This window comes from Portunus trituberculatus, chromosome 40, assembly GCF_017591435.1.
Source record: "Portunus trituberculatus isolate SZX2019 chromosome 40, ASM1759143v1, whole genome shotgun sequence".
Classification (NCBI taxonomy): domain Eukaryota; kingdom Metazoa; phylum Arthropoda; class Malacostraca; order Decapoda; family Portunidae; genus Portunus; species Portunus trituberculatus.
This window is the reverse complement of record NC_059294.1, coordinates 4,517,501-4,527,500: the sequence shown is the minus strand read 5'-3', so window position 1 is coordinate 4,527,500 and position 10,000 is coordinate 4,517,501. Positions and strand designations below refer to the sequence as shown.

Sequence of the window (10,000 nt, the reverse complement as noted above, 5' to 3'; positions counted from 1 at the left end):
TTTCTTTCCTTGAAAAAGAAAGTTTACATGGAAATTTAATCAAGGAAGGATTGGATGCACCGTAAGTCAGTATTTATCTTTTTTTCTGTTGTAGATCTGAGTTCTGTGGTCATTTACTACAAGTTAATAGGACGATTTGAAAAAAAAAGGAAGGTATTTACATTTACGTTATACATGTAAAAAGTACATATAAAGAGATTTGATAAATTCGAGAATTAAACACAGAATAAAAGATGCAGAAAGGAGCGTACTCGTCTTTCATGGAAAATACGTAAACCAAGGTTATGAATTTAGTACAACGAAAGAATGAGCTAAGAATAAATATTTAACCACAACTTAGCATATTCTGGCGAGCCGAGGTTTGAGGATGTGTGCCAGACTGAACCAGAGGAAGGCGAGAAAGTCGAGGGGAAAAATGTCGGAGTGAAACAAACAGAGGAATGAAAAATAATGTATGTAAACGCAATGGAAGGACACGCAAATAAGTGTGTAATATTACATACATGTAACTAAGACTCTAAGTAAGAATTCAATAGAGATGTGAGAGAGAAGAAATCACATCACATAAGACGAAAGATGAAAATGATAAGAAAAAATGGAAGGAGTGAAACCAATAAGCGATGGAACGAAAAAAAAAAAATATGTAGCAATACCACGACTATGATTGAAAATAAAAATAAAAAATAAAAAAGAAAAGAAAACACTTGATACATAACAAAGAGGACCGAGATGAGGAAATGAAATAGAAAACCGAGAGGAAAGAAAACATTTAATACGAAAGATGGAATTGAAGACTCCTCTGCCACGCACTGAGCATACGAAACGAGGTAAATAGAGAAAAAAAAAAAACATAAGATGACCATGACTTGGGAATGAACTCACAAAGGCAACGTTAAAGAACACTTAAAACATAATTAAAAGATATTGATAAAAAAAATAAATAAATAAAACCAAGATGAAGGCTACCAAGTACATAAAGAAAGGATACATGGAAGGCTTGAGGAAAGTAGACAAGAAAATGAACAAAACAAAAAAAAGACAAAACAAAACGAGGAAAGCAAAACAAACACAAAAAAAGACAAAAAAAAGGATCAAGAAACAGATAATGGAATGGAATGGTAAAAAAGAAACCCATCTACTCACAAAGGGAAGCTACGAAAAAAAAGGAGAACAGGTTTCCGTGACCAAAGGTGTAGCTGAGAGTAAGATGAGATTCGGGAGGGCTCTACAACACAGGGAGAAGGAGAGCAGAGGTAAGAGGACGCCATCGGCAAGTTGAAGGGTAGCAACTGTCAGCAGCTCAAGGTTATATGAATTTTACGTGATTACAGTGTGTGTGTTGGGAGGGGGGGGTAGGTGGTAGGTGTCAGTCACTGTATTGGGTGCTCTCTCTCTCTCTCTCTCTCTCTCTCTCTCTCTCTCTGCATGTTTACATACAATATATTCAATTTTTTTTCTTTTTCTTTATATAATAACACACACACACACACACACACACACACACACACACACACACACACACACACACACACACACACACACACACACACATACATACACACACTCGTACAGACTGGCAAACACCCACTCACAAAGATGTTTACAGAAAGAAATAGGAAAAGTGGAGTTTAGTGAAAATAAATTAATCTTTCACAAAGTAAGACATATGAAACTAGATCACACTCACGCGCGTACGCACACGCACACACACACACACACACACACACACACACACACACACACACACACACACACACACACACACACACACATAGCACTCTGTATGTAAATAATAGTAATAAGAAAAAAAAAAGGCTCACACGCTTCACACGCAGCTCGAATTAATTACGTTCAAGATGAAAGTAAATAACAAAATTGCCTTTGATGTCAGCGGCTGGCCAAGATGACGTCACGGATGCTGAATGATATATACTGGTATATTATTTGTTGTTTTTGTCCTTTTCGTACACGAGTTGGTAGCGACACGAACATCCTGTCCCTTCTTTCCTTGCCTTCATTTTTTGCTCGTCCACTTCTTCCACTTCCGCTTTCCTCGTTTGTCCTTCTGGATTTATAACACTAACTTTAATTTTCCACAGTGTCTCTTTAGTCATGCATGTGCTTTGTCTTATTTGTGTTTCTCTTCTCGTCGTCTATTCCTCAGTTGTTTTTATCACTTTACAAGACACATACAGTTTCTTTCAAGTCATTTAAGTCACATTACATTGACATGAACTTTCAACACTACGTCTCTATTGTCATGCATGTGCCTAACTGTATATCACATTTTGCCTAAAAAAAAGAGTTTCAAGTCTTTTACGTCACATTTCATCAACTCTAATTTTGAACACTACATCTAGATTGTCAAGCATACGTTTCTCTATACTGCATTCAACCTAACAGTCTCCAGTCTCCTTTACTGAAGCTGCTTTGCTATAAGTGCTAACGTTACGACACGAGACTATTCAAAACACTCATGCTGTTACTGCTCCTTTCAGTCTCTCCTCTAAGAACGAGAGTCTTAAATTACTTGCTCTCCACCCCCAGCACAACTTCCCGTCTTCTACTTAAGAGTCTTAGACCGACCCGACCATCCCCCGCCTTTCCTGGCAATGATATGTGGTATTTTGTGTAAGTGGATCTTATCATGCCTTGTTGAATGTGTTTCGTCTACATCACTCTGGTGGTACACAAAGATACGGGCGAAGAGAAGAAAGCGTGACACAGGGATGGGGTTGGGTAGCGCAGGGCAAAAGCGAGACATAGAGTACGAAGGGATGGTAACATACATAGTAACACACACACACACACACACACACACACACACACACACACACACACACACACCACTCCACAAAAACAACTAACAGTACGTAAACAGCAGTAAGCAAGCTAACAAAGAGTAAGTTTAAATTATTCATGTGGCGGAAAAGGAGTGCCTCATGAGTTCTAATGAAATTAAATGAGGCAAGAGAAAGTACTATGACGGTTTGTGAAGCTCCCCCCGTCTACATTGAACAAAACATTAAATGACAGATCAAGGATGTGGTGAAGTCGGCACAAGATACTCTAGTAAGCCCCTTCCTTTCAAAGTTTCATTACTGCACTCTGACTGCGGACAAATTGAGATACAACAACATGCAGTTCTAGGTAATACAATGACGAGGAACTTCATCCACTTCCATCACACATTTCATCTCGCCTCAGCAGAGACTAATGCTTCACAAGGAAAGTTCTTGTTCTGTTTTCTTTATGAGAAAGAAGAAAATTTGCGGAAGACACCGAAATATTTCGTGGATGCTGCAGTGCTTTCATCACTGTGTCCCTAAGCTGTGTCTTACTATAGGCTGAACATGATATGCTTTAAGAATAAAAATGACTCGTCAACATGGCCACTGTGCATTGGCGAACATAGTTACATAGGTGTCCGTGACGCCGAAACGTTTATGCAAAAGAATAGTTTGGTTGGGAAAAGACAATCGCACTTTGATTTCTAAGTTATGAAGTGGTATTAGAAAACAACGTATATATATATATATATATATATATATATATATATATATATATATATATATATATATATATATATATATATATAACCTTGTTCCTATCGTTAAAGCATTTATGTCGTACGGTACATGTACGTTTAAAAATACTTTGGCTATTCTAATGTCTCGATATGTGTTAACACAATATCCAATAAATATAAGATATAATAGTAGACCAACTTCTCTGTGAAATATTATGATATCTGACGAATCTAGCAATCGCAATGGCAGTTTGGCTTGTCTTTTACTTGTATAATATAAAGAGTTTGGAAAAAAATGTTTTCAATTGAAATGAAACATTCATATTCATACAAATATATAGAAAAGGCGGAAGAGTCATTTTTCCTGCTGTGCCATTGCGAAAACTTCTGCTGCTGTTGCTGCGATGAAAAGACTGGAACCTCCAGGAGGATATCAATATATCATTTAAATAGATAAAAAAGCTGACATTAAAAATTAAATGTCGACAAATGTTTGACTGAAGAGAAAGAAAAAAAAAAAATCCTGTAAGATGAGACCAAGAGTGGGATGCAAATTAGGATGGATCACCACAAAGACTTCCATTTGAGTATTGGAAAAATAAGAAAAAAAGTATGAAAGTGCATACAACAAACCAACTATTTTCTCTTCCATGTGGACAACAATAGCTTTTTTACACGATGGTCAACAGCTTTGCAGAAATTGTCGATTGATATTGTCACTTGTGATCTTAGTTTGTTATTTAATACATTTTGATTGCCGGACTGCATAATAATAATGATACTACTACTACTACTACTACTACTACTACTACTACTACTACTACTACTACTACTACTACTAATCACAACTATAATGATAACAGTAATATATAATAACTATAATAGAAAGGAGACTATCAAAAGCATGTATATAATGGTATTTTTTTTTATTTGCTAAAGTTCAGTGTTTTTTATCTGTTATTAGAGAAAAAAACGTAATTGTGTTAGAAGTACGAATTGCTTATAGAAAGAGAATAGTAAATTCCTTAAAGCAAAGCTGGTATTAACAATCCATAGTTTATAAACGCGCTTGCGCACACACAAAGGACAGATAGATGAAACACACGCAAACACACACAAACACTTTGAACACTTTAAACACTTTAAACAGTTTATTATGTTTGTCTTATATACAAAATTTCACATAAGAAAATTAAAAAGGTGTGACAAACAGCCCGTTACCAACAATAGCTTTATGGCCATAAAAGGAGATTGTGAAATTACAAAACATAATACGAAAGCAAAAGAAAAAATAAAATAGATAAATAAATAAATAAGTAAACAAATAGAAGGAAGGATTAAATTACAAACAAGAAGAGCATGATCTAAGTAAGTACATAAGTTTGAGATATTACAATTACTTTAGGTATCATACATACAGTGTTGGTGGTAATGGGTGTTATATATCATAATAAACAAAAATTGTGACAATATTTAAAGTAAACGATATTAATAATATAATATAAATAATAAAAAAATCATAATAATTATTGAAAAGTTAATGATAATAATAATAATAATAATAATAATAATAATAATAATAATAATAATAATAATAATAATAATAATAATAATAATAATAACACACACACACACACACACACACACACACACACACACACACACACACACACACACACACACACACACACACACACACACACACACACAGTAGCGAGCAGCGACAAGAGAATGAATAGGGGGGAGGAGGAAGTGGAATTATGGGGATACGAAAAAGGAAAACGGTGACGGAAGGAGAGAAAGGAAGAGCCAGAAAAAGCGACGGTAACTACCTGGTACAGAGGTCGTGGGCGACAGTAACGACCAGCAGGTGACTAGTGTGTGTGTGTATGTGTGTGTGTGTGTGTGTGTGTGTGTGTGTGTGTGTGTGTGTGTGTGTGTGTGTGTGTGTGTGTGTGTGTGTGTGTGTGTGTGTGTGTGTGTGTGTGTGTGTGTATGCCTGCATGTGTGTTTTCAATGTTAAATGTCACGGGGTCACGTCAATCGAATGGATCACAGGAAATGAAAGAATGGATGTAATAAGGATGCGAGGGGATGGTGGGGACGATGACATGGAAAAGCACGCCGCCACCAACACCACCGCTAACAACAACAATAACATCCGCGTCATCAGCAGCAGCAAAGGTACCACCACCAACACCACCAGCACCAACAACAGTAACAACAATAAGAATAATAAGAGACAAAAGTAGACAGAGTGAAGTTATCACCTAGAAAAAAAGATAAAACGGCGAGCTGAGTGGTTGAGTACCTCGCTGACAATGCCCGACTGTGACAACAATATCAATAACCACAACCACAAAAGACTGCCACTAGACCTGCTGAACCAACTCTTCCTCACAGTTCCCTACAAAGCTCAAGTGAACCAAGTGTAACAACTGGAGAGGTTCAGTGACTGTCTCTTAAGAACCTTTCAAGTTTTTTATTAACACGCAATAGTCATGAGTTACGTTTCCTTTTCTGGGAAAACCTTGTGGAACAGTTACTCTGCGTTCCCATTTTGCACAAGATATTCAAAGTTTTACAGGGAACATTTTAACCAGTTTTTTTTTCCTTTCCTATATATTTCGTTGGAAATCAAATTCTTCTGAACACTTGAAATATACTTCCATTAATATTGCTTTCCTGTTAACTGCACGAAAAGATTGTGCATGCTATTGTATTTTGCACATTAAAGTTGAAATGAAATGTTTCTATAATTGTAACTTTCTCTTCTCGAGTAAATTTAATTATATTTTCACAAAATAGCTGTCTTTTAGAGCTCAAACACTCCTGTGAGTGTCAAGATATTGGGTGAGGTTAATATCATTCCAACTGCAGCAGTAGCGCTATTATTAAAGGCTGATATGATGAAGAGATACATAGCAATGCATTTATGTCCCCGTAACAAGATTTCCATGTATGACAAACGTCCTTGCAAAGTAGTTTACCAGTCCTCGCGAGTCTCGTCGCATCCTTAGATATCAATCAAACATTTATAAGCAAGAGTGAGAGTTAATTGATGAATTAACCTAAGATTAAATTTAAACCAAAGAGTAATCGACTATGCTGTAGTGTTTTGCTTAAGATGTAAAACATAACACATTCTTATTTCACGAGGTATACGAAAGAAAGGAGGAAGCTAGTTGAAAATCTAAATAATCAAATTGAAATCAGCTGTCAAACTGGTTGAATTAAATAACTGCAAATCATACTCCAATGATATTCCTATTTTCATTAATCATAATCGCCTACACACCAGTAGCTCACATTAAAGTCCCCCATATCCAACTGCTATCCGCCAAATATCTATGCATTAGATGAAATTCGCTTGAATCATAATTCAGGCCACATATTTGTGTTTCGTGGACACATATTGTAGGCGTAACATAACTCTGACCACATCCGAAGACACAAAAACGGTTGTTGCATTAGAAATGAACCTTTCATTTATGTAGGTGTGGGAATGCATTCACTGAACGCTCTTTAAAAAGTCATGCAACAAGAGAGGGAGAGGAACCGTGTCCAATACTGCCTCTCGTTCCTCTGCTCTTACATACACACACACACACACACACATTATATATATATATATATATATATATATATATATATATATATATATATATATATATATATATATATATATATATATATATATATATATATATATATATATATATATATATATATATATATATATATATATATATATATATATATATATATATATATTAAGATGACGAAGACTACACTTATAAACTGATTCTGTACTAAATCCAATATGCATAATTTTATCTGGGCATAAAAACAAAATTGCATTGAACTATTCATGTCCCGAATAAGGTCTCACCGAGGCTCACGGGAATTATTCTTCTTGTGGAGGGAATATTGGTTAGAGGTATTGGCGTAAAAAGGCGATAAGATAGGCACCTGCAGAGAGAGAGAGAGAGAGAGAGAGAGAGAGAGAGAGAGAGAGAGAGAGAGAGAGAGAGAGCGCCATCGTCGACATGAAAACATTTGATGAAACTACATTTAACAAGTTTTCCTTATCTTACCCAACTCCCAACAATAACATGTCAGCGTTGCCACTTACGAGAGCTACAAGATACATAAATATATCTTTCTTTATATTTCTTCCACTCCTCTTACTTCTCCTTTCATTAGACTCATGATCATGGTCCCCTCCCTCCGCCATGCATTTCACTTCCAACCATCAATAAATGCATTGTATCGGCACGTCCTACTCTTTCTTCTCTTGTGCGTGAAGGAAAATGAGGAAAACAAAGGAAAAAGAGAACACGAACCCTTATGCTGCATGTTTACAAGAACGTTTCTTATAAGGCTGAAGTTTCCTAATATCGTTTTCTTTATCCTTATTGTTGTGGCTCGGCGGTCAACAGCTGTACCTCTACTGATAAGAAAACGAAGGAAGGAAGGAAGGGGAGAGAGAGAGAGAGAGAGAGAGAGAGAGAGAGAGAGAGAGAGAGAGAGAGAGAGAGAGAGAATATGGGGTGAACAAGAAAAAGTTGGGAGGGCGGGAAGGGGGGAGATAATTATGCGCTTGCCATTTTTGCCATCTCTCCTCTCCTCTTCCTTAATTTCACCCGCACACAGAATTTCTCTCTCTCTCTCTCTCTCTCTCTCTCTCTCTCTCTCTCTCTCTCTCCCTCACATTCGATCTTATGTAGTCACCTTCCAAACTACTAAGTCTGTCTCTTTCTCTCCCTGCCAAAGAGAGAGAGAGAGAGAGAGAGAGAGAGAGAGAGAGAGAGAGAGAGAGAGAGAGAGAGAGAGAGAGAGAGAAACGCTTTCACTGCATCTTTACTAAATATGAGGTAATGATTGCAAAAGATAACACTGGAAATAGACATTAGTCAACACAAGCACCAGTGATGTAGTCCAACAAGAGTCTTCTGATGCACGTGTACAAGCAGCGGGAACATTCACGTCTGCCAGCAGCCACCCACACCCATGCACGTCAATTAGCCTTGCGTCTCCAGAATTACTGTACATAGCAGCTGCTCATCCTTCCGGTTCCGCCTACATGCCCCCGGGGTTAGTGAGAGGGTAGATCGACGAGCCCATGCCATCTCTCTCTCTCTCTCTCTCTCTCTCTCTCTCTCTCTTCAGTTCTCCACTTTTAATTAGAAAGAATTCGGTCACAATGGTTACATTTTTTCTTATTCATGTTGTCGGTAAAGTTTCTGCGATATCGGAGTTTGGCTTCATTTTATATGCTGCCTCACCCTCCCTGCTCCAACTCATCATTGTCTTCTCCTCAACAAGTTCCCCGTCACCTGAGGTAGCAAGCTTTTCTGTATTTTTGTCGATCATATGTCTACCACAGTTTAGGAATCTATGTAATCTCCCTATGCTATAAATATGCCTCCTTTAAGTATATTATACAGAGTGAGTTCAGCGCACGGGGCAGGAACAATTATTCGATTTGCATTGTCACGTGTAGTAAAGATCATTCATTTAGCTTTCTCCCGAATACAAAGCACACCATTCTTAAATACAACACGTTAGTTTGCAAGTCTGAGTGTGTGTCTATATGACTGCTTTAGTCGACATATGTACACACACACACACACACACACACACACACACACACACACACACACACACACACACATTCATATATTAAAGGGTGATCCTTCCTCGTGGCCATACATTCCACAGCCAATCATACTCGTCACCCTCGTTCCCTCTCCACCCTTGCAAACTCCCATGCCTCTTGTATAATTTCCATCCCATCCGAGCAGCCAGAGCGCGAACACACACACACACACACACACACACACACACACACACACACACACACACATCTCTTTACTGAAGGATATGAATAAAAGTCCTTTGTCAAAATCCAAACAAGAATTATATGATAAATAATATGCCGTGATGCAATATATATGGCAAAAATAAAGTCACTGCAGGACGCCCCGTGATCCCTGCTGTGGGGCGGCACTTCATACATTCAGCAGGTGCACCACCACACTGAACCTTCTTCACGCGATGCGTAATACTAAACGCTAATGCATGCTTCCGTTCGCTGGCATGCGAAGCTGCACACTCCTTGTAGTCATGTCATCTTCCGTGGTCACTGCTGGCTTTGCATCGTGTTGTTCATTTCTAAAGTGCTGCTGCGGCTGTTGTGTCTGCTGAATTGTACACTGCATGCAATCACAGCGCGTCAGTCATCACTCACTTGAGAACCACCCAGGCTAACACAGCACACATCACACACTACCGCACCACAACACTTGCCCGCCTCAAGCCACAACCTCTCCCACATCATGTCATATTCCTTTATAGCGAGGCTCCTCCCCCCACACGCGGCACTCCTGATGACACAATAACACTCGCCTAGAGGACCGCCCTGACGCTCCCTCAATAGTAACGGAGGAAGGTTGCTGTGTGGGGCAA

At 38.1% G+C, this 10,000-nt stretch overlaps 1 protein-coding gene across 9 annotated transcripts in view; it reads right to left on the bottom strand.

The window, feature by feature from the left end:
* The window catches only part of LOC123516108 (tensin-1-like), a 400,888-nt gene that overhangs the window by 257,571 nt on the left and 133,317 nt on the right, over nt 1-10,000 (bottom strand). The gene's annotated exons all lie outside the window — the stretch shown is intronic.